Source organism: Apium graveolens, chromosome 9 (genome assembly GCF_009905375.1).
Source record: "Apium graveolens cultivar Ventura chromosome 9, ASM990537v1, whole genome shotgun sequence".
NCBI lineage: Eukaryota > Viridiplantae > Streptophyta > Magnoliopsida > Apiales > Apiaceae > Apium > Apium graveolens.
In genome coordinates, this window is record NC_133655.1 from 166,060,146 (window position 1) to 166,087,585 (window position 27,440).

A 27,440-nucleotide genomic window follows, 5' to 3' on the forward strand; every position below is an offset into this window, starting at 1 on the left:
TATAAAAGTTTATAATATGTACATCGTACTGCTACTGCTATCAGTCAAAACTAGTAGCTATACTCATACAAACTAGTCATACAATACTATGCTGCATCTATATACAGATAGTATACAAGATACAACACTCCACTGTCTGCTGAGATCAGAATCCAGGTGGCACATGGCTCAGCTCCTCCTGCAAAGCCTCTAACACTGCCTCTATAAGTCTCATCGCCCTGTGATATGCTGCCTCTATATGTATGTCCTGCTGCCTTAAGTCAGTAAGCTCCTGAGAACCAGCCCTATGGATCTGGTGTAGTCTCTCTCTCAAGATGTAATCTGGTAGGAGTGCTCGAACTGAACCATCCTCATGTGTCTCAAACAACCCAAGAATCCCCCTACACTGATCCTGCCATCTGACCATCTCCTCTCTCTCTGACTGGTACCACTGATATGGAACCGTACGAGGCTCGCGAATATCTGTACAGGAACCTCGAGAAGGCAATGGTAATGGTTGATCCACAACTACCTCATCCATAAACTCTGGCTGCGGGAATTGGTATACCCCGGGCATAGGGGTATAAATAGCTAGCGGTGCAGGAAACAAAATAGGCTGCTCCTGGGGTGCATATGCAGGTGGCTCTAACTCTGGCTCCATCTGGGGAATCTCTGGAATCTCAGGCTGGGGCACAGGAACCTGTGGCTCTAAGTCCTCCCACTGTGGAATGTCAACCATATTAGGAACATCAAACATCAGAAACTCCAAAGGTGGAAAGTCAGGTATCTCCGGCTCAAAATAAAGGAAATAATCAACAAAGTTTGGTACCTCTGGTGCAGGGGGTACCGGCAACTGCTCTGGTGCTGGACCCTGTGGTAGAGGTGGAGGTGGTGGTAATGGAGGAAAAAACTGCAGTGATTCTGGGGCTAGTACTGGTGCTGCTACTGGGTCTGACTCAGTCCGCTCCGTAGATGACGCTGAAGAAGCCATATAATATACACAATAATAATAATGCAAGAACAATCAAATCACAATCCTAGATCTCATAACTTCTAATCATATAAACAAATAATCCTAACATTCTTACTTCTATCCTATATGATCTTCCTATCTTATCTTAATTCTAATGTTCTTGTTTTCAAGGGTCAAAACCTATGCTTTGATGCCAACAATAACACCCTCCAAAACCGGGGTATAGATTTGGGGCATTACTAATATTAACTACTTACTAATTTTGCACAAGCAGAATATAAATAAGATAATTACCCCGAACTGCTACTACTCATGATCTTTTAAGCTTAAGATTTGAAAACAAGAACGATACACTAACTTTATTACAAACCAGTTTAAAAATAATCTGTCTCAAGAACTCTCTTTGTTATAAAACTTTATTTTATTTACATCTCATACTAAACAACTTTTATTCAACTCATCACTATTACTTATCCTGTTACATCTGATCTGATAGCTCAAAACTCTCTTCTGGGATAGGGATGAACACTCTGGGTATAAGAGGGTCCCGCTGCTTGACTCGCTTCTTAACTATACGGGTTCTGATGGGTTTCATTCTCTACCTTAACTGAAAAACAATAGGAATACCAATAAAAGGGGATGAGCCAAAATAGCTCAACAAGCCTGCAATAATATATATATATATAGTGTAAAGGAGAAGAATAAATGAATCGGTAAGCTGTTGGTTTGAACAACCATTTGTTTCTGTAAAGAATAACAATTTGCCAATACTGGCGAGTGCCAAATGAACAAGACTGGAAACAAGAACCAACATATGCACTATAACCTGCCTTGTGCGTAACCATCCAGTCCAAATCTTAGCATCTGGAACAATCGGAATGCTTTTGATGTATCCCAACATCAGGATATATTAGAGTATATATAACAAGGATGAAATTATTGGAATATGAATAGAGGATTCAATAAATTGAGAAAAATCAAAAATCGAAATGAAATAGAAACAAGAATCAATAATTGTGTAACAGTGTATATGAACAAGAATTATCAAAGTGTAACTCATATGAAAAATGGGGTATAATTCACTATTCTGGATTTAGAATAGGGGAAAAACTTGCCTTGTGCGTACTTAACCTGGTTCAACTAACCACCTTTTGTCTTCTGCTTGATCTGCCTTGTTGATACTGGATCAATCATAGAAAGATAGTCGTTTAGATAACTTACTTCATACGCGTATCTCAAATTGATACCACGTAACCTTAATTATCTATCCATACGTTTCTATCTGACTCGCATATCTAAACTTATAATTACATAGCACATAAGTTTCATATAATCATGTAAAGCACATAGCACATAAAGCACATAATTGATTTTTGGATTATAAATATTTTTGGAATCGATACTAGACTCATACCTGTATTAACTAACCCTATTTGATTTTATTTATAATTTTTCGGGATTTATTTGACTCGATTCTACCTATATTAGGGCCTATAAACAATTAACTATCACAAGACGACTCTCTTTCGGAAGAAATTATGACTTACAATTATTTTTATTGAATTCGTTTCCATTTTCTGAGTCTAAGTGTCTTCGTTTCACTCAAATCGGACTAACGGTTTAATTACTACGAATTAAACCAGATTTAATTAATTAATAATCAATTATAAATAATTAATTATAATTAAATAATCCTTAATTATATTTTTAAATAATTATTTGATATTTATTGTATTTTATAATAATTAATCCTTAATTATTATGAGTAATTATAATTTATTACAATTATTTATAAATTATTATCAATTATCCGATTAGATCGACTATTTATAAATAAATAATCGATACGAATAATTATTACGACACTCTTCGAATAAATAAATTATCATTCGAATAATAATTCAACATATCGATCGACTACTCGTATCACTACGAGTTACTCACATTATTTGACTAATTAACGAATTATTATCATATTATTTGATTACTCTTAATCCTATTTATTAATTAATTACCTAATTATTGAATAATAGATAAATAACTAAATTATTAAATAAATAATGATTTTCGAATTTCTAAATTAATAAAATAATTCAGAAATTATTAATAATATTTTTCAGAATTTATAACTAATTTTTATTTGATTTTTATAATTATTAAAAACTGAATTTAATTTAATAAAAATAAAATTAAATAATGAAATTACAGAAACACAAATCAGGAAACAGGATTTGGGTTTTGAAGATCGAACCCGGTTTGACTCCGGGTTGAGCAAGAACACGCCGGCTAGCCGCCTGAACCCGGCACCGGCGGCGACAACTCCGATGAAACCAAAAATGCAGCAATCTCCTCGATTTCGACTCCGTTCTTCATCATTCTTCAATCCCCGTGACTCCTCCTTCCTCCTTGCTGCAACACCGCCCTGAACCACGGCCTCCTTGCCGTTCCCCGGCCGTCCGCCGCCCGTTACCGAGGCTCCTCCGGCCAAAACACCCCCGTCTCCATTTGTGCACCAAACTTCACGATTTATATGCCAAAATAAAGCTATAACTCTATAGAATCATTTCCAACCATCCACAACGATCAACAATACCCCAAAATCATCAAAATAAATTTGAAAATTATAAAAAAAATCACGAACTCGAAGCACTGTGTCGAGGGGTTATACTACTCAATTGAATATACAAAATCATTCTTGAACTCAATATACAGCTACTAGAATCATCAGAACAAACAAACGATTCTTGAATCAAAAATCCCTAAATTAAACATAAACCCTCTAAAATCGAATTGAAAATCGAAACTACAAAACATGAAATTAATCATACGAATAGAAAGTAGACATCAAGAGGATCGTTTTGGTTACTCACATGATTGATTTGGATAACGGAATCACCTTCAAATCAAAGGTTTAATTATGCAGTTGTTCTTCACCAACAAACCTTAATTTCTCGATTTTCTGAATTTTTAATTATAATTAACTTATTAATTAATAATAAAATAGCTATTTATAGTACTGAAAATAATACCCCTAAATAAAATTAAGGGGCTAATTACACACCTAATAAAAATATTTGGCTCCAATTTTTATAATTTTTGGGTATTAATAATGAATTTTTAAATATCCAATAAATACAAAATTAATGCTAAAAAATCCTAAAAATTATGAATATTACAAAAAAACAAAGAAAAATGATGTTTGATAATTTCATGATCATATAAAAATAAAAATGTGATTTTTGTGGGGCTTTTGGTACCCGAAGGGGTCCGGAAAAGTCATTTTTCGCGAAAAAGGTAAATTTATAAAACGTCTAGGGGTTCGGAATAGCGATATGGTAAAGGTCGTTTTTGGCAAAACAGGGCCAATGATTTTGTTTGAAATACGGGCTTTTAAAACACTGTTTGAGCTGTACGGGTTTTGATATAAAACATATAACTTACGATAAAATACTCAATAAATATCCAAATCACATTCGAATCAAAACAGACAACACGTAGCACATAACAATTAGGGTTTACTGACTCAACACATTTAATCACATAATAATACACATAATTTATCTTTATTATAATATAATACAAGCGTAATTTTCTCGGTCGTTACAATATTCATTAATAAAACCAAATATATTTTTGATCTCCTAAAGAATTTTGACCTAATGGATTGCACATCTGCAAAAACTCACATGACCACTGCCACTAAACTTGAGTTAAACACTACTAAAAAGTCTGTGGATATTTCAAGCTATAGAGGCATGGTTGGCTCACTTCTATATTTAACGACCAGTAGTCCTGATATAATGTTTGCTACTTGTCTTTGTGCTAGAATTCAGGCTGATCCTAGAGAATCACATTTAGTAGCTATTAAGAGAATTTTCAAATATCTCAAAGGAACACCAAAACTTGGCATTTGGTATACTAGAGATTCTGGTTTTGATCTAACTGGTTATTCTGATGCAGATTATGCATGTTGTAAAATTGATAGAAAAAGTACTATAGGAACCTGTCAATTTCTAGGAAATAAGCTAGTATCCTGGTTCAGTAAGAAGAAAAATTTAGTCTCTACTTCTACAGCTGAGGCTGAATATATTGTTACTGGTAGTTGTTATGCACAAATTTTGTGGATTAAACATCAACTGTTGGACTATGGTCTACAGGTGAATAGGATTCCTATTTTCTGTGATAATACATGTTCCATTGCAATTATTGAAAATCCAGTATAGCATTCAAGGACCAAGCATATTGACATCAAGTACCACTTCATAGAGAAGATGTCATGAATGGTAATGTGGAACTTCATTTTGTTCCAAGTGAGAAGCAACTTGCAGACATCTTTACCAAGCCACTTGATGAATCCACCTTTTCAAGGTTGGTAAGTGAGTTAGGTATGCTTTATTACTCTTAATTTGTTTTGATGTCTAAGCAATTTGAAATGCAGCCAGAATAAAATTTGATATTTCTTGTCAAAGATGAAAATTTTGGCTAAGTTAGAATTTACATCTTGACGGATGTTCATTATCTGTTGGAAGTGAATATCTGTTGATTCTTATCATCCGTTGAAATATTAAATATTATTCTGGTTACTTTTATCGAGGCGAATAACTGTCTAATCGTTATCTGTCGAATTGCTCTCAATCCTAGCCGTTAATTCTAGGCATTATCCGTCGAATTTACTTACAGCCTGTAAGTAGATTTCGATGGATAATCATTGGAATTTTAACAGTTTATTTTATTCTTAAACGGCTATTATGGGCCAATTTAATTAGTTAATTTATTTTATCTTTTAACTTTTGACAATTTATGTCTGAGAAAGTATAAAAGCCAAATTCATTTTCATTTTTACTTTTATCATTCTCAAGCAATTTATAACTCTCTCGTCTTCAAAGCAAAAACCCCTTTTCTGCAATTACTCTAAATAACAGAAATGGCACCAGTAGTAAAAATCATATCTCAAACCGGGTATGTATATAAAAAGAACAACTTCATCGCTTTGGTGAATAAGCAGATTCCTGCATCTGAAGACTATCACGAAATGATGGACTTCATTCTAAACTGCAAACTGAGTTATGCCATGCTTGAGTCTCTAATCATCTACTGTGAAGTTATTGAGGAGATTTGGACTACTACTGTGTTCAACTCCAAGGATAAAGCCATTACCTTCACTCTCAAAGGTAAGGAACACTATGTTAACTGTGATGCTATTGAAAAATGCTTTAAATTGCCTGAAAATAACACTCTTGCTCCACACACAAACACTGATGTGAGTAACATGCTTATTTTTATGGGATATGGTCTTATTGCCACCAAGTTAGGTGAGCTTAGGAGACTAGGTTTTAGGAAAGAATGGAGCTTTCTATTTGATTCCTTCATCAAGGTATTTTCTGGTAAAGTTAACAATTTTGATATTGTAACTTACTCACTTGTGAACATGCTTTATATGTTGCTTAGTGACAAATTCCATAACTTTAGTGAGTATGTCCTGTATGAATTAGGCTATAAGCTAGGAGACATTAAGAAAAGGTCTAAAAACATATATTATGCTAGATTCTTTATGTTGCTAGCTAATTTTGTTTCTGAAGATCTTATCATTGTGAACCCAACCAACAAGCTAGATTGTTGGTTTTAAGAGAGAAGGGTTATTGCCGATCTTAACAGGGCCAATCACCATGAGGATGTTCTCCTTATTTACACGCCAATTATGGAGCAGCCTCAGGTAAGTGAGGTAAACACATCTGTCCCTACTACTTTTGTACCATCAGTTTCTTTGTAGACAACTGTGGCTATGGAATATGTGACAATGACCAAAGAGGTGTCTACCCAAGCCACTAAAACAAGAGTTTCCAAACCCAAATCTCATAAACCCCACTCTAGTTCCTCTCGAAAGGAACCAGTTTTAAAATCTACCAAAACCAAAGAGGGGACTTGATAAGTTGCATTTATATCCACTTAGAAGGTTTCATAAATGCTCGAATTGGTGTTTTGTACTCAAGATGTTTGTGTTTTTGATATGTTTTCATAGTGTTTTGAATTTCAGGGCATATTCGAAAGAAGGAATGGATATTGCATGTTTTATGCTTAAAAGAGTGTTAGGATGGAACCTCGGTCGATTGCGTACAAGAAACCAGCACGAGAAGGTCAAAAAAGTAGAAAACTTCAGATTTTCCAGAAGGTCAGGGCGACCGCGCTAGTCTTGGGAGTGGCCGCGCCTATTTGTTAGAAACTCAGGGCAGCCACGTTGGATTTGGGGGCGGCCGTGCTATATCGAATTTCTGGAATCTTGATTCTATTATAAGATTGATTTGTTAGACTCCTGATCTGTTGGGCTGGTATTTAAATACTTTTAAAAGACATTTTTCATATAGAAGAATAAGGAGATAGTAGCAAGAAGACCTAATAGCACAATACAACGAAGGAGAAGAAGATCTTATTTTTAATTGTGATTATTTGCTTAAGTTGTAATCTTGGATGCTTGTTTTCTTTGTTTTTTGAACCTAATACTCTTGTTAACCTACTTTGTTATTATTATTCAGTTACTTCTGACCTTGTTTATCTTAGTTATTTACCATGCTTTCATTTGAACCCATGGTGATGATGAGTTCGGTTATGAACTAATCGTTGTCATGGGGTTCTAACGGATTTACTTATGGATTTCTATAGTTAATTATTTTGATACCTAAGTGTGTGGTTATTGTATGATATCCTAGTATTGGTTGTGCGTTTTTGTCTTATGTGCGTTGTGAATATATAAGATAGTTTATTAATCTATATTGAAGCAACGGTGAATATAGAGATTTAGAACTTCCCATGCTAGCATAGGTTCATGTATTTATTATGCATGATTTGTAGGTAATTTTAACCATCTTACTTTCCCTATGTAATCACGATAGATAACTTGTTCATTAAACCTTTATGTTGTCAAATTCTATAGATATATAGGGCCTCAACATAATTTGTGTCTATTCAGCTTCTATCTCTTTTGTGGATTTCTGGTAGTAGGGTATTCGTACAACGAAAGTTGGCATTTACTAGTTTCGTGTTATCTGATTAGTTGTCATCACCATTGCATGCTAAGGTTAAGAACAATGACTTTGAATGAAGTATTTAATAAAGTTAGAATCCCATGTTTCTCTTATATAGTTAATTCAATCACTTTTATTCTTAGTTAATTGCATGTTAGTTTAATCTTAGTTATAAACATCTCAACTTGTTATTGTCGTAGCATTGAGCGATAGCCATACCATTGTTGCATAGGTGCATAATCTTAAGTTAACTAAAAAGAGTCTTTGTGGGTATGAATCTGATTTATATCTTATATTACTTGGGAACGTGTATACTTGCGTGTAATTTTAGCGCGTGTTTTTGCCCTAACAAGTTTTTGGCACCGCTGCCGGGGACTCGGTGTTTAATTTAGTTTATATGCTTGACATAATTGGTTTTTAAAGTTCACTGACTTGTATTTTTTTCTTACTTGTTTACTTTGTTGGTGTTTCAAGTACTCTAGAGGGTGTGTATGTGAACACATTCTCAATCTCGTAAAGAAGCACTGGAAGAAGTTGAAGTAGTTGAAAAAGTTTTTGAAGAAGTTGAGAAAGTTGAAGAAGAAGCGATCATTACAATGGGAGATCAAGCAGCGAATTTGAAGGCTTTGATGGATTACTTTCAACCAAAGATTAATGACATTCATTCTAGCATTATCAGACCAACCATTGCAGCTAACACCTTTGAAATCAAGTCTAGCACGATTCAGATGGTGCATAATTCAGTCCAGTTTGGGGGTTCTCCCAACGGAAGATCCCAACATGCACATTAGAGATTTCATCGAGATTTGCGACACTTTCAAGTTCAACAATATTTCTGAAGATGCTATAAAACTGAGGCTTTTCCCATTCTCTCTGATGGATAAAGCTAAGTGTTGGTTACATTCTCTACCAGCAGGTTCTATCACCACTTGGGAGGATCTTGCTCAGAAGTTTCTAACTAATTTCTTCCCCATGGCGAAGACAATTACAATCAGAAACGCTCTCACTCAACTTGCATAACAATCGGGAGAATCTTTGTGTGAGGCTTGGGAGCACTACAAGGAGATGCTTAGGAAGTGTCCTCACATGACATGCCTGATTGGATTATCATCAATTGCTTTTACAATGGTTTGGGAGCACAGTCTAGACCCATGTTCGATGCAGCATCAGGTGGAGCCTTATGGGCTAAGAACTATGATAAGCTTATGAGTTGATTGAACTGATGGCTGCTAATGAATACCATAACCCAACTCAAAGACTACCTCAAGGCAAAGTAGCAGGAATTCTGGAGGTGGATACAGCTACTGCTACAGCTGCTCAGCTTAAGGTTTTAACGATAAAGGTGGATTCTTTGGCTAATTATGGAGTTAATCAGATCGCAAGTGTTTTGAGCTTTGTGCAGGTGCGCATGAAACTGAGCAGTGTGCTATTTCTACTGAATCAGCTCAGTTTGTATGCAACTTTCAGAGGTCGTAGCAACCAGTTCCAGCCACTTATCATCCCAACAACCGAAATCATCCTAACTTCAGCTGGAGCAACAATCAGAATACGGTGCAACAGCCTTATTAGTCGTATGCAGCAAAGCAATTCAACCCTCCTGGTTTTCAACAACCGCAATATGCACCAAGATAACAACTCTTACTTCAACAACTACCGCATGGAAGTACCAGTCAATCTAATGAAAAATCTGAATTGGAGGAGTTGAGGCTCATGTGCAAGAGCCAAGCGGATTCTATCAAGACTCTGGAGAATCAAATTGGGCAGATTGCCAATGCTTTGTTAGATAGACAACCTGGTACACTCCCTAGTGACACAGAAGTTCCAGGCAAGAGGGAAGCAAAAGAGCAGGTTAAGGCAATTATTTTGAGGTTTGGGAAGGTTGCAAGCCCTGAAAAATCTCAAGTTTCAGAAACTGAAGTTATAGGTGAAGAGGAGGTGCTGAAGGATGCCGAGGTGGAACCAAGGAAGAAAGCTGTTATCAGCACTCCTCCTGAGGGTAATACAGGGGAAAACAGGTCTATCCTCCACCTCCTTTTCCAAAAAGGTTGCAGAAGCAGAAGTTGGATAAGCACTTTGCTAAGTCTTGGAAGTTTTCAAGAAACTTCACATCAACATACCTTTTGCTGAAGCTCTTGAACAAATGCCTAGCTATGCGAAGTTTATGAAGGGTATTCTCTCTCGAAAAGTGAAGCTCAATGACTTAGAGAATGTTGCTCTTACGGAGGAATGCATTGATGTGCTGCAACAGAAGTTGCCTCCAAAGCTTAAAGATCCTGGAAGCTTCACTATTCCTTGCACCATCGAAAACTTGTCATTCGACAAGTGTTTATGTGATTTGGGAGCTAGCATCAATCTGATGCCTTTGTCTATCTTTAAGAAGTTGGGTTTACCTGATCCAAAGTCTACATATATGTCCTTGCAGTTGGCCGATCATTCTATTACATATCCACGAGGCATTTTGGAGGATGTCTTGGTCAAGGTGGACAAACTCATCTTTCATGCTGACTTTGTAATTCTTGATTTCGAGGAAGATAAAAAGATTCCCATAATCTTGAGAAGACCATTCTTTGCTACTGGCCGAACCTTGATTAATGTGCAAAAGGGTGAGCTCACTATGAGAGTACAAGATCAGGATGTGACCTTTAATGTTTTCAATGCCATGAAATTCCCTACTGATGAAGATGAGTGCTTAAAAGTGGAATTATTCGATTCTATGGTTGCTTTAGAACTTGATCAAATGTTAAGGTCTGATGCCCTAGAGAAAGCCTTGATGGGGGATTTAGATAGTGAAGATGATGAAGGTGATGAGCAGTTGCATTATTTGATTGCTTCTCTTTGGAAGCGAAGGTTAGATATGTCTTTTGAATCTCTTGGATTATCAGAACTCAAAAATGCTGAGGGGCGTCTCAAGCCATCTATTGAGGAAGCTCCTACACTCGAGCTTAAACATTTGCCTGAACACTTAAGGTTTGCGTTTTTAGGTGATGCATCTACTTTGCATGTTATTATTGTATCTGACCTTTCAGGTAGTGATGAGGAAAAGCTCTTGAGAATTCTGAGAGAGTTCAAGTCGGAAATTGGATGGACTATAGCAGATATTAAGGGAATCAGCCCTTCTTATTGCATGCATAAAATTCTACTAGAAGAAGGAAGCAAACCGACGGTTGAGCAATATAGGAGGTTAAATCCTACCATAAAGGAGGTCGTGAAGAAGGAAATTCTTAAGTGGCTAGACGCAGGCATCATTTATTCTATTTCTGGAAGTTCTTGGGTGACCCCAGTTCAGTGTGTGCCGAAGAAAGGAGGCATCACAGTGGTTGCTAATGAAAAGAATGTGCTCATCCCAACTCGAACAGTCACGGGGTGGAGAGTGTGCATGGATTATCTAAAGTTGAATAAAGCCACAAGGAAGGATCACTTTCCACTTCCTTCCATTAATCATATGCTCAACAGGTTGGCTGGGCACGAATACTATTATCTTCTCGACGTCTATTCGGGCTATAATAAGATCTGCATTACTCTAGAAGATCAAGAAAAGACTACCTTCACTTGTCCGTTTGGTACTTTTGCCTTCAGAAGTATTTTTTTTTGGGTTATGTGGTGCACTTGCCACATTTCAGAGATGCATGATGGCCATCTTCTCTGACATGATTGGTCAGAATATGGACGTGTTTATGGATGATTTTTCTGTGTTCGGGGATTCTTTCGACGAGTTCTTACAAAATCTTGGCACAGTTCTTAAAAGGTGTGTTGACACCAATCTGGTTCTCAACTGGGAGAAATGTTACTTTATGGGGCAACATGGCATCATTCTTGGGAACAAGGTATCTAGTATAGGTCTTGAGGTGGACAAATCCAAGGATGGGGTCATTGAAAACCTTCCTCCACCAATTTCTGTTAAGGGAATCCGTAGTTTTCTTGGTCATGCGGGTTCTTATCGGTGGTTCATCAAGGGGTTCTCTAAAATCTCTAAATCATCGTGCAATCTATTAGAGAAATATGTCCCTTTCAAGTTTGATGATGAGTGTCTAGCTGCTTTTGAGAGCTTAAAGAAGAGCTTGATCACGACACATGTCATAACTACACCTGAATGGAATGAGCCTTTTGAAATGATGTGCGATGCGAGTGACTATGCAGTTGGAGCGGTTCTTGGGAAAAGGAAGAATAATGTATTTCATGTGGTCCATTATGCTAGTAAAACCCTCAATGGTTCTCAACTGAACTACACTACTACTGAGAAGGAACTCTTAGCCATTGTCTACGGTTTTTAGAAGTTTCGATCTTATTTTCTTGGGACGAAGGTGACAGTTTTCACTAATCACGCTGCGATTCGTTATCTCGTCTCGAAGAAGGACTCGAAGCATAGATTGATTAGATGGGTTCTTTTACTCCAAGAGTTTGAACTGGAGATCAAGTATAGGAAAGGTACTGAGAATCAAGTTATAGATCATCTATCTTAGTTAGAAGATCCAAGTACAGCTTCACATGATAAGATAGTGATAAATGAGTCTTTTCCTGACAAGCAGTTGTTTGGGGGTGCAAGAAGAAGAACCTTGGTTCACAGACATTGTGAACTATCTTGTCAGCAACATTATGCCCCTAGACTTAACTTATGCTCAAAGGAAGAAGTTTCTTCATGAGGTGAAGTGGTACATGTGGGATGAGTCATTTTTGTTTTGGCAAGGAGCTGACCAAATCATCAAGATATGTATTCCGTACAGCGAGACGGAGGGTATCTTGCGAGACTACCATTCAACTATTTTGGAGGCCACTAAAGTGGAGAAAAGACAGCAGCTCGTATCCTTCAAAAAGGTTTCTTCTGGCCTATATTGTTTAAGGATGCACATCAGTTCATTTTGAAGTGTGATCGCTTCCAGCGTGTTGGTAATATGTTAAAGAAGGATGAGATGCCTCTTAATTTGCTTCTCGAGGTTGAGGTCTTCGATGTTTGGGGAATTAACTTCATGGGGCCATTTATCTCATCGTGCAATAATAAGTATATCTTGTTGGCAATAGATTATGTCTCAAAATAGGTGGAAGTTAAAGCTTTGCCGAAAAATGATGCGAAGGTAGTGCTCAATTTTCTTCACAAGCAGATATTCACAAGATTCGGAACTCCAAGAGTCATAATCAGTGACGAGGGATCGCAAGTTCACTGCTATGATACAGAGATATAATATGAATGATCACATGTCATCGTTCTAGTTGGTTTATGGTAAAGGATGTCATTTTCCTGTGGAGCTAGAGCACAAGGCATATTGGGATTTCAAGAAACTGAACCTTGATCTGACTATAGCTGGTAAGAAAAGGATGCTTCAATTAAATGAACTCGACGAGTTCCGACTTCAAGCGTATGAGAACAACAAAATGTACAAGGAGAAAGTTAAGAGATGTCACGATAAGGGTCTAGTGCTCAAATCATTTATGCTGGGGCAAAAAGTTCTTTTGTTCAACTCTCATCTCCATCTTTTTCTGGAAAATTGAAGTCGAGATGGTCAGGGTTGTTTGTTGTCAAAACTGTGTTTCCACATAGAGCGGTTGGAATTTTTGAGAATGATCCAGGTCAGGAATTCAAGGTGAATGGACAACGTTTCAAGCATTATTATGGAGATACGGAAAACCGTGAGGTGGTTAGTGCCATTTTATTATCAACTTGATCTCGGAATTCTACGTCAAGCTAGCGACATACACCAAGCGCTTCTTGGGAGGCAACTCATGTTTATGGTACATTAGTGTTAGGGCTAAACATGCGCTAATATTTCACGAAAGTATACGCGTCCGCAAGTAATATAGAATTTTTTCTAGTTCGTTCCCACAAAGACTGGCTTTGGTTAACTATGTGATTTATGCGCTTATGTACCGATTAAATGGTTATTATCAAATGCTAAGACGGTAACAAATTGAGGTTGATTATAACTAAGAATTAAACTAACAATCATAGCTAAGAGAGTAAAAAGAGTTGTATATTAAATGAGACGAACATGGGATTCTAACTTCATTAAATACTTCATTCAATAGCCTTATTTTTCTTAACCTTAGCATGCAATGGTGATGACACTAATCAGATACGCGAAACTGCTAAACGCCAACTTTCATTGCACGAATAACATACTACCAGACATCCACTAAAGAGATAGAAGCTGAATAGACACCAATTATATTGAGACCCTATATGTATATAGAATTTGACAACATAAAGGTTTAAAGTACAAGTTATCTATCATGATTACACAGGGCAAGTAAGATGGTTAAAATTACTTACAAATCATGCATAACAATAACACATGAACCTATGCTAGCATGGCAAGTTCTAAATCCTTAAATTCATTGTCGCTTCATTAAAGATTAACACGCTATCTTATAAGTTCATGACGTTCGTAAGACGAATAAGCACAACCAATACTAGGTTATCATACAATCACCACACACTAAGGCATCGAAACAAATTAACTAAAGAAGTCCATAAATAAATCCGCTATAACCCCACGATAACGATTAGCCCATAATCAGACTCATCATCAACATGGATTCCAATGAAAGCATGGTATAATAAACGTAGTCTTTATACTGAATAAATAAAGAAAACCAAGTACGAAAGAAGATTAAGGTTCACGAATAAGAAAACTAGCTTCCAAGTTACAACTTAGAACAAAGATTCACAAGTAAAAACAAGATCTTCTTCGTCTTTGTTGAATCGTGCTCACACGGTCTTCTTATGGCTCTCCTTGTGCTCTGGTACGTCTCTCCCTCTGGAAAACGTCCTTTATTTAAGTATATATAGCATCCCATGCAAGTAGAAGTCCTCCAATTAGAATCTGAGTAGAATCAGGATTCTGAATTCCCGACCCGGTGCGGCCGCGCGTTTCATCAGCGCGGGCGCGTTGTCTCCTTGTTGTTTAAGCGCGACCGCACGCTAGACTAGCGCGGGCGCGCCGTGCTTTTGGAAAAACTTCTATAATTCTTTAATTCTTGCTGCAACTGAGTTGGCTTCCCAAGCTTTATTCTTTGGACATCATCCTAACACCATATTAGCACGAAAACAATGTTAATTCACCTGATTCTTAGAATAATGCCTGAAATGCAAAAACACTAGAAAACACATTAAAAGACCAACAACTTGAGTACAAATGCATCAATACAAACCTTAATAAAGCATTATAAAGTGTCATAAATGCCACTCAACAATTAGTAGTTGAGAAAAGAAGAAAGAAGAAAGAAAAACAGAAAACAATGACAATTTTTCCAGGAGCACGGCGCGCCTGCGCTGGGAAGCGGGGCGGCCACGCTGAAACTTCAGAAAGTGAGTGCGCCCGCGCTCCAATGCGGAGCGGCCGTGCTGGTGCCCAGAAAAAAAAATTATACAAACTGAAAAAAAAAAGAGTTACACACAGCAGTTATACAATCTCTTTATACCCGATTTTTAGTCCTAAAAACACCCCATTATCCCCACTCGTGATCAATTACACATAACACTTATTTTTTTCTTTTTCTTTTTTCTTTTTTTCCTTTTTTTCTTTTCTTTTCTTTTTTCAATTTCTGAACGAATGTGTTTCACTCCATCTTGTTCAATCCTAGACTACTCATATAAATATGAGCCGGCTACTAGCCATTTGACACCTAGCCACAATAACTAGCAATGAAATCCAATTTTTCTCTAATTTCTAAAAATCCATGTTATTTTAATATTAAGAGAATATCCTAAATTTTAAATATAAACAAGCGATTAAACCTCGACAAACAAACCATGATCATGATCTAGCACTTAAGCAACCTATAAGACTTAGTGAAATACAAGTGTCTCTAGTATGCAAATCAACTGAATACGACTCAACATCACTAAATAAGACATCACTACACTAGCATCAATATCACAAGTCAATCAGAAAAAATCATCTACGGGATCATGTTATAATGCAGATGCATGAACTATATGAACAAACTATTATAAAAACTACCAAAAATTAAAAAAACTACATGGAAAAAATGCAACTAAATGAACTAAACTATCATGAATATACAAACTATATGTGACTCATACAAAACATATTCCTTCAACTACTACACCTAAACTTAAAATATTCATTGTCCTCAGTGAAGGTAATAGTAAGGAATCAGGCATACCTAATCTGAATCAGGATCCTCACCCTCAACGGGTGGAGTGTCAGCTGTGTCTGGAGGTGGATACACGGAATTCTCACCAAATACTGGCCACTAGATGTCAACACCTGTGGCTCTAAAACCTGTCCCCAATGTTTGGGTGAGATCTCGTGTAAACCTGCTATGAATGTCATGCATCGCATCCATCCTCCTAGCCAGACGCCTATACTGTGTCATGCTCATGATAGCACCAACATAAGCTCCTTCATCCTCCTCATGCACCTGTTGCGATGGCCCCGCCTCATCTCCTAGCTTAGATCTCCAAGAAGTCCTGCTCCCCTGAGTGACCCCAGCAGCTGGCCTCCCACCAGGTAGATGGTCAAAAGTATAACCAAGCCCCTTCAAATCGGGCTTCCCTCCATCCTACTCTTGCATCGTAACCAAAGTAGTGATGTCAATAGGAGCACTCGGGATCTGCAACTGCTCGTGTGCTGGCCAATGAACACCAACTGCCACGCACAACTTTGTCACAACGGACGCATACGGTATAGACCTCATGGTACTCCCCCTCAAGAACTTCAGAATACCCTGATAAATCACCATCCCAAGATCCACATAATTACCCTGAAGAATGCCCCACAATAGCCGTGGACGCTCCACGGTAATCCCATACACATGAGAAGATGGCATGATGTTAGCACAAATAAACATGTTTCATGCACGAGCAAACCTGTTCATGCTAGAAGTCGGGAATGTAGAATACTCAGCAGTGCCCCTCTTGATCTTCCAGTGTGTATCAGGCATGCATAGTGTAGCAATATTAAGATCCAGATCAAAGTCCTCCGGAGTCTTATCGTTCCAAGTGTCCTTCCCGGGCTTCCTCGCGGGCTGCTCAATCACACTCCTAATAGCATCATCACTGTACTCCACAGTCCTCCCCCTCACCACCGTGAAGCCATTCTTGTCAGCCTTCGCATTCGCATAGAACTCGCGAATAACACTCATGGGCACAGCAGTGGGTGCCTCGCAAAAAGAAACCCAGCCCATCTCCAGAATCATCTCCAACAGCTTACCATTCTTCCCCGATGGCAGAAAACCTCGCTCCTTGATGATAGGCTTCGAGAGAAGCCTCGTATACTCCGCTTCAGCCTCGGGAGTAGAATAAGAGTTGTGTGTTTGAGAGATAATTTGTGTTTGAGAATTTGTGAAGTGGTGAAGAAGTTTGTGTATAAGTGTATGTATTTATAGGTGGTGAAAAAAGAATTATATATGGAATAGAAGTGGGATTTGATTATGGGAATAGTAGGAATAATGGGTTTGATTTGGAGAGGGAAATTTGGAATGTGGGAAAGTAAAATTAGGGTAGGAATTGATTTTGTGTTAAAAATCCCGATTTTTTCTTCACAAAACTGCCTTTTATTTTTTTCAGAATCGGGACCCCAGCGCGGGCATGCGCAAGGGGCGCTACTTCTACTAAATCTGCGCGGCCGCGCGCTAGATCTGCGCGGCCGCGCGCTAGATCAGCGCGGGCGCACTTGGTTTCTGTAATTTCAGCGCTAGATCAGCGCGGTCGCGCCTGGCTTCTAAAGTTGGCCCTGAACTTTTCAGTTTTTCTGATTTTTTTGTGTTTTTCTCTTTTCTTCCTGCTTCCTCTACCTATTAATGTACAAAAAACTTAGGTTGTCTCCCAAGAAGCACTTGCTTTACATCGTTAGCTTGAAATAAAAACTCAAGATCAAACGGACAATAAAACGACACTAACCACCTCGCGGTTTGCCGTGTCACCATAGTAATGCTTCAGCCTCTGACCATTTACCTTGAAAGCTTGGACCAGATCATTCTCAAAAATCTCCACTGCTCCATGTGGAAACACAGTTTTGACAACAAACAGCCCTAACCATCTTGACTTCAACTTTCCAGGAAAGAGACGGAGACGAGATTTGAACAAAAGAACTTGTTTCCCCGGCATAAATGATTTGAGCACTAGACCCCGATCGTGCTACCTCTTGACTTTCTCCTTATACATTTTCTTGTTCTCATAAGCTTGAAGTCAAAACTCGTCGAGCTCATTCAATTGAAGCATCCTTTTCTTTCTAGCCGCATACAAAATCCAGATTCAATTTCTTCAAAGCCCAATACGCTTTATGCTCTAGCTCCACCGGTAAATGACACCCATTATCATAAACCAACTGATACGGCGACATCCCTAGTGGAGTCTTATATGCTGTTCGATACGCCCAAACAGCTTCATCAAGCTTCAAAGACCAATCTTTTCTCGATGGACACACAATTTTCTCTAAAATGCGCTTGATCTCCCTATTAGATACCTCGTCTTGACTATTCGTCTGAGGATGATAAGCCGTAGCAATGTGATGATTCACATTATACCTTTACATTATAGCAGTGAATTTGCGGTTACAGAAATGCGACCCCTCATCACCGATTATGACTCTTGGAGTTCCAAATCTTGTGAATATCTGCTTGTGAAGAAAATTAAGCACTACCTTTTCATTGTTCGTTAGCAACGCCTTAACTTCAACCCATTTCGACACATAATCAACCGCCAACAAGATATACTAATTGTTACAAGATGAGACAAATGGCCCTATAAAGTCAATTCCCCAAACATCGAAGACTGCGACCTCGAGAAGCACATTAAGTGGCATATCATCCCTCTTAGACAGATTACCCACACGTTGACATCGATCACATTTCAAAATGAACTGATGAGCATCTTTAAATAAAGTTGGCCAAAAGAAACTTGCTTGAAGAATATGAGATGATGTCTTTTCTCCACCATAATATCCTCCATAAGCCGTTGAGTGGCAATCTCGCAAGATCCCCCCTCCCCCCGTTTTGCTGTGAGTAATACATCTCCTGATGATTTGGTCAGCTCCTTGGCAAAAAAGAAATGGCTCATCCCACATATACCACTTCACTTCATGTAGAAACTTCTTCCTTTGAGCGGAAGTCAACTATAGAGGCATAACGTTACTCACAAGGTAGTTCACTATATCGGAGAACCACGGTTCTTCTGCTTGCACTCCAAATAATTGCTCATCTGGGAAAGATTCATTAATCAACGACTTATCTTGTGAAGTAGCAATTGGATCCTCTAAACGCGAGAGATGATCGGCGACTTGATTTTCAGTTCCTTTTCTGTCCTTGATCTCAAATTCAAACTCCGGAAGTAAAAGAACCCATCGAATCAACCTTGGCTTTGAGTCCTTCTTCGAGACGAGATATCAAATTACAGCGTGATCAGTGAAAACTGCCACCTTCGTCCCAAGTAGATAAGATCGAAATTTCTCAAAACCATAGACGATAGCTAAAAGTTCTTTCTCAGTAGTGGTGTAATTCAGTTGAGCACCATTAAGAGTCTTATTAGCATAGTAGACTACATGAAATATGTTGTTCTTGAGTTGCCCAAAAACTACTCGAACTGTATAATCTCTTGCATCGCACATCATTTCAAATGGTTCAGACCAATCAGGTGCAGTTATGACAAGTGCCGTAATCAAACTCTTCTTTAATGTTTCAAAAGTGGCAAGGCACTCATCATCAAACTTGAAAGGACCGTCTTTCTCTAGAAAATTGCACAATAGTTTCGAAATCTTCGAGAAGTCCTTGATGAATCACCTATAGAAACGCGCATGACCAAGAAAACTGTGAATTCCCTTCATAGATATTGGTGGAGGAATATTATTGATCACCCCCACCTTGGCTTTGTCCACCTCTAGACCTTTGTTAGAAACCTTGTGGCCAAGAATGATGCCTTGGCGCACCATAAATGACATTTCTCCCAATTGAGAACCAAGTTGGTTTGAACGAACCTTTTCAACACTAACCCAAGATTGTGCAAGCATTCGTCATAAGAAGTTCCAAAGATGGAGAAATCGTCCATGAACACTTCTACATTATTTCCAATTATATCATAGAAGATTGCCATCATACATCTCTGAAAAGTGGTTGGCGCTCCACATAGCCTAAAAGAAACTCTTCGGAAAGCAAAAGTGCCAAAAGGACATGTAAATGTAGTCTTCTCTTGATCTTCTGGAGCGATATAAATCTGATTATAACCCGAATAGCCATCCAGAAGATAATAGTAATCATGCCCAGCCAATCTATCAAACATCTGATTAAAGAAAGGAAGAGGGAAGTAATCCTTCCTTGTAGCTTTGTTTAGCTTCCTATAATCCATGCAAACTCTCAACCCCGTGACGGTTCGTGTAGGAATAAGCTCATTTTCTCATTTGCTATCACAGTGATACCACCTTTCTTTGGCACACACTGAACTGGGCTCACCCATGAACTGTCAGAAATAGGATAGATGATCCCTGCATCTAGCCACTTAAGGATTTCCTTCTTCACAACCTCTTTCATGATCGAATTTAGCCTTCTCTATTGCTCAATAGTAGGCTTGCTTCCTTTCTCTAGCAGAATTTTGTGCATACAATAAGAAGGACTGATTCCCTTGATATCTTCTATAGTCCAACCAATTGCCAATTTGAATTCTCTAAGAATTCTCAATAGTTTCTCCTCATCGCTACCTGGAAGGTCAGATGAAATAATAACATGCAAAGTAGAGGCATCACCTAAAAATGCATACCTCAAATGTTCAGGTAAAGGCTTAAGCTCAAGAGTAGGAGCTTCCTCAATAGATGGCTTAAGGCGTTTCAAATAACTTTTCGGCTCCTCCAATCCAAGAGATTCAAAAGGAATATCCATCTTTCACTTCCAGGGAGAAGCATTCAAATATTGCAAGTGTTCATCACCCTCGTCATCTTCTCTATCAGAATTCCCCAACAAGGATTTCTCTAAGGCATCGGACCTTAGCAATCGATCGAGTTCAGACTTAACCACGAAATCGACCATCTCGACCTTAAAACACTCCTCATTTTCTGTAGGGAATTTCATGGCATTGAACACATTAAAAGTTACACCATGATCCATCACTCGCATGGTAAGCTCACCTTTCTGCACATCTATCAAAGTTCGTCCAGTAGCCAAGAAAGGTCTTCCTAAGATTATGGGAATTTTCGTATCCTCCACAAAATCAAGAATTACAAAATTATTAGGGAAAATGAATTTATCCACCTTGACCAAGACATCCTCCACAATACCTCACGGATATGTAAGAGAATGATCGACCAACTGTAAAGTCATGTATGTAGGCTTTGGATCAGGCAAGTCCAACTTTTTGAAGATTGACAAGGGCATCAGATTGATTCTAGCTCCCAAGTCACATAGACACTTATCAAATGACACATTTCCAATGGTGCAAGGAATAGTGAAGCTTCCAGAATCTTTAAGCTTCAAAGGCAATTTATGTTACAGCACAACACTGCATTCCTCCGTAACAGCAATGATCTCTAAGTCATCAAGCTTCACCTTCCTAGAGAGAATACCTTTCATGAACTTCGCGTAACTAGGCATTTGTTCGAGAGCTTCAGCGAAAGGTATGTTAATATGAAGTTTCTTGAACACCTCCAGAAACTTCGCAAACTGCTTGTCCCAGCTTCTTCTTCTGCAGCCTCATGGGAAAAGGAGGTGGAGGATAGATCTGTTTCTCCCCTGAATTAACCCTAGGAGGAGTGTGCTCAACAGTAGTCTTCCTTGGTTCCACTTCGGCTTCCTTTACACTTCTTCTTTTTCAGCCTCCACTTCAGAATCTAGAACCTTTGCTTTTTCAGGATTCGCAACCTTACCAAACCTCAATGTGATTGCTTTAACATGCTCCTGAGCTTCCTTCTTGCCTGGCACTTCAATATCGCTCGGAAGCGTGCCAGGTTGATGATTCAGTAATGTATTAGCAATTTTCCCAATCTGATTCTCCAAGGTCTTGATAGAAACAGCTTGGCTCTTGTACATGAGCCTCAACTCCTTAATTCATATTTTTCATTAGCTTGAGGTAACTGCTGAAGTTGAAGTTGATGCCTCGGGGCATACTGCGGTTACTGAAAACCAGGAGGGTTATACTACTTTGCTGTGTATGGATGATAAGATTGTTGCATCGCATTCTGATTGTTGCTCGAGCTGAAGTTAGGATGATTGCGGTTATTCGGATGATAAGTGGCTAGAGCTTGCTGCTGTGATCTCTGAAAGTTGCTCACAAATTGATCCGATTCGCTAGAAATAGCACACTACTTAGTTTCATGTGCCCCTGCACAAAGCTCACAAACACTAGTGATTTGATTAACTCCATAATTTGCCAAAGAGTCCACTTTCATCGTCAAAGCTTGAAGTTGAGCAACTATAGCATTAGCTTGATCCACTTCCAGAATTCCTGCTACCTTTCCTTGCAACATTCTTTGTGTAGGATTCTGGTATTCATTGGCTGCCATTAGCTCAATCAACTCATAAGCTTCATTATAGCTTTTAGCCCATAAGTCTCCGCCAGATGTTGCATCAAGCATAGGTCTAGATTGTGCACCTAAACTATTGTAGAAATAGTTGATAATCATCTAGTCAGGCATGCCATGGTGTGGGCACTTTCTTAGCATCTCGTTTATCGATACCAAGCCTCACACTGAGCAAACTGAGTAAGAGCATTCCTGATTGTAGAAGTCTTCGCCATAGGAAAGAATTTAGTGAGAAACTTTTGAGCAAGATCCTCCCATCTGGTGATCTACCCTGGTAGTAGAGAATGTAACCAGCACTTCGCTTTATCCCTCAAAGAGAATTGGAATAGTCGCAGCTTGATAGCATCTTCAGTCACATCTTTGAACTTGAAAGTGTCGCAGATCTCGATAAAATCCCTGAGATGCATCTTGGGGTCTTTAGTAGGAGAACCCCCAAACTGAACTGAGTTCTGTATCATCTGAATCGTGCTCGACTTGATCTCAAAATTGTTGGCCGCAATGGCTGGTCTGATGATGCTTGACTGAATATCATTGACCTTTGGCTGAGAATGGTCCATTAAAGCCTTAGGATTATCTGCCCAATATCCCATCTCTAGTAAAGGTGGATCTTTGAAATTCTCTTCTTCTACTACTTTCTCTTCGTCCTCAAAATCTTCCCTTCGATCCTCTAAAACTTCTTCCTCGTCTTTATCCAGAATTCTCCTACGAGCTCGCGAACGCGTATGCATACACGATCGCTAGAGTACCAGAAATACGAAAAGAAAAAGAGTAGGTAAGTAACAATGTCCGATTCAATGAATTTTAACGATCACTGATGATAAACACATAAACTAAAAGTTAACACTGCAGTCCCCAGCAACGGTGCCAACAACTTTTTAGGGCTGAACACGCGCTAATAACCATGCAAGTATACGCGTTCGCAAGTAATATAGAATTGTTTCTAGTTCATTCCCATAGAGACTTGCTTTGGTTAACTTTTACGGCCCCAACCCCGGGGTCGGGAGTTGACGTCATCAACATCAATAATAAATATAATATAATCCAAATCATTAATTATACATAACCATGACCCCTTTACCAAGACCTTTTCCAGGTTTAAGTATGACTTAGGTCAACTACTACGGAACCAACTTATTATAATCACTCTTAATGAAATTAACTTAGTACAACAACTCAACAGACCATCCTTGGTCCCACACCACTACCTCAGAGGAGCCTGACACGGAGGAAACTGGAACTCTGCCCTGACTACCACGGAAGAATCTCCTAGGCATCTGCATTATATATATAAAAGATTCTGCAAGGGTGAGAAATCAATTGCTCAGCAGTACCACTATATGAATAACAAGTAAAATAATTTATGATAAAACAGTTATAGAAACAATATTCATAAATTGTCAGAAAACAAGTAAAAAATTTATAAACTGGATATCAAAACTAGCATGCTCTATAAAACAAAATCAACAATTGTGTGCTGTGCATAAATACCAAAGTTAAATTTTATCATGCTATTTTCTTTCCAAAACCATTGTCCCATAACAGGAACTATAAATCATTTGTTCCATTACGGGAACCATTAAACCAAAATCAGATATATAATTAGACGAATCCTAGGGATAGCTGATCAATCTATCCCACCATAATTTGTTCAGGAACTCAGAGACTAGCTAGGTCTCTGTTATGCTGGACTTAGCGGCCTACCAGAGTGTGCATCCGACTTAGCCTCCTACGCAACCATGTTGGGTCGTTACGGACCTCTTACGCAACCATCCACCATCTGATTTGTTTTTATCCAGTTTTCAAAATCAATTACACCTGTCTCTTTTTAAACAATTATCTCACATCACACATTCAAAAATCTTTTCAATTTAATCACAAATACCGATAGGTATTTTCAGAAGTTACTTTTTCCCCAAAACATCAATTAGTAAAACATATTTAATACGAGGAATACGTAACTTAAAACATTCTATTCAAGTATGTAATTTAAATCAACAATCATTCATATATACTGAACTGTAAAAGATTTGTTCAGGGGTACTTGCCTTGCAGAGCTTTACAACTATTACTGATCGACTCTGAGCCGACTCGAACGCTCAGGCTTTATCGTCTAACCACTAGATCACCTTGGATTCGACTTCAACACTCAGGCTCTTCGGTTGAAACCCTACTGAGCTCGTCGACTGTTCATTAGGTTATCCTTAGTTCAACATCCACTTTCGATTTCCCCAACTAGAACCTACAGGGTCGAAATACTCTATGTTAGACGTCCAGGTATGCTTGACATATCCTCGCTAACAACCTACCCATATGATATCAAATTCCGCCTCATAATTATACATATTATAATAACACATAAAACAACTAGGGTTCAAGTTCTTGAAAATCGGTTCGGTGTTCATTTTCAGAAAATATGTATACTCGCCATTTACGAAATTAGGGTTATTGGTTTTTGGTTTTTGGAAAAATATGTCATCACATCGTACAAACAAGTTTCGTACAAGATACATATGTATTTATATAGTCGCTTGGCATCCCGATAATCATCGGATATGCTCCCGTATTTCCGTAGTTCGATTTCTCAAAAATCGGGCAGCACTTCCTTTATTTATCAGCTAACCTGTCGAAGCAATTCGACGTCAATCACAACAATTAACCACCACAATCCAATCCCACAAATCCCAATCACAATCATAACTTAATTCAAGCACAATCAAACAGGTACAACTCCCGATCCAATAACTTCAAATAATAATGTTCAACTACTATTTTGCATCGAACTTACAAATAAAATTTACACATATTATATATTTATTTGCTAATATTAGGACTCAGATAATGATCATCACATTCCACCGTCAGCTCACTGATGTTCATCGCTGATGGCGATAAAACCTGGAGGTACCCGGTTCGGATTCCAATCACGGGCTTCGCCAATAAATAAAATTTTGATCGCAAGTAATTAAATCATTAAAATAATCAAGTAAATGTTTTTTCTGTAAAAGAAATTCAAGAAAGAAAAGTTCGAACCAATTTTAACATACAACAGGAAACGAAGTGTGACAACAATACAACCGGAAACTATCACCGGGTGAAATTCAAGAACACAGCAATAACACACCCAACTGTATACACATACATACATACATACATACATACGTATGTATATATATATATATATACAATCAAGCAAAACAGTACTAAGAAACCCGACCAACCGGAGATGGGCGGCGGCGGCAGCAAAGTCAAGAACAGGGATGGCCGAAAAATGAGACGGCCGAAGCTCACCTGCAACCGGAAGAAGAACGGAGAAGAGATCACAGAGACTTGAGAGAGAACAATTAAGAGATTGAGACCCGAGAGATTGAAACCCGAGAGATACAGGGGTGGCTGTGATTGTATTTTATGTTTTATACTTTTTTTATTATTTTATCCAATTAGTAGTGGGCACACACAGACTGAAGTGTTAAAAATTAGACACGTGTCCCTTCTCTTATTTAGGCAGCCTCATTTTTTCCCGCTTCCGGAATTTAACGAATAATCGCGCAAAGAAAAATAATCCGAAAATTACCAAACAAATTTTTAAAATATTGTAAATATCCCGAGTTTTATAAAAACATAAATTTCATAACTTTAAAATAATTTCTGAAATGCCATTTATACCCGCTTTTGTCAATTAAATGAATCAACGCGCGGGTGAAATTAATCCCAAAAATTTCCAAAATAATTTTAAAATTCTTGGAATATTCCAAACTTAAATAAATATGAGTTTCGTAATTTTTGAAAAAATCTGGAATTAAATACGGATTTTACCAATAAATGAAATCAGAAAATCATACAGGGCTAAATAATTGATGAAATATTGATTTCTAAATTTTGTAAAATCCCAAAAATAATTATTGTAATTATAAAACCATAAAAATAATTTTTGAGTCACTCAAAATTTTTATGCAAATAAATTTGCATTAAATTCACTTTTAAAAATGCAAACAATTCAATACAACTACATAATTAATTACGCGGACAACCCGGTACACCATAAATCACATATAGAAAAACACATAGCGGTCAAAACCAATACGCATATTTTATTAAATTAATCATTTAATAATTACACTTTTAAATAATATAAAAGTATACGAGTCTTTATATCCTTCCCCCCTTAAAAAGATTCTGTTCTTAGAATCTGACCTAATTAAACAAGTGAGGATATTTGTCAAGCATATCTGACTCTAACTTCCAAGTAGACTCTTCGACTCGAGGATTTATTCAAAGCATACTCATTAGGGATATAAACTCATTCCTAAGGACTCGCTCTTAATGATCTAGGATTTGGATCGGTCATTTCACACAGAATAAGAGCCCATTGGCTCCTAATCAATGACTTGGTTCGAATCAGATACATATCACCTTAATATTGACACGCATAACACATTATATATATACTGCAACTGCGGAGGTAACACCAACTCATAGACAACTTTACCTATATTTCTTTGTACTTCGAATGGTTCAATACATTTGGGACTCTACTTGTCCCTTCTATTCAAACTTAACCAATCTCTTTCAAGGTGAAACTTTTGCCTGTAACATGATCCTAATTCTATATATTCATATTCTTTCGATGCAAATCCGCTTTCTTTATTTGTCTATCCTGAGCTGTTTCAACTCTTTTCCGAATCGACACCACTATACACTTGATGTACTGAATTAGCTCAGGACTTAACAATATCTCTACTCTCATTTTCTCTCAATAGAGTGAGGACCTACGCTTATGTCCATACAAGGCTTCGCAAAGTAGCATTCTCTTACTAACATGATAACTACTAGCATAGAAAACTCAATCCATGGTAGGTGATTACCTCAGTTTCCTTTTTAAACCCAACATATATACTCTCCACATATCTTATATTGTCCAAATCATCTTCTCACTTTGACCATTCGTCTAAGGATGATGGGTAGTACTCATTTTCAACTTAGTTCCAAACATTCGAACACCTCTTACTCATT

General features: G+C 37.9%; 1 non-coding gene across 1 annotated transcript; it reads right to left on the minus strand.

The window, feature by feature from the left end:
* Window positions 1-8,958: 8,958 nt before the first annotated feature.
* Window positions 8,959-9,064, minus strand: LOC141687972 (small nucleolar RNA R71). Its single transcript, XR_012561445.1, has one exon. It is a non-coding gene; the product is annotated as a small nucleolar RNA R71 (small nucleolar RNA).
* Window positions 9,065-27,440: the final 18,376 nt, after the last annotated feature.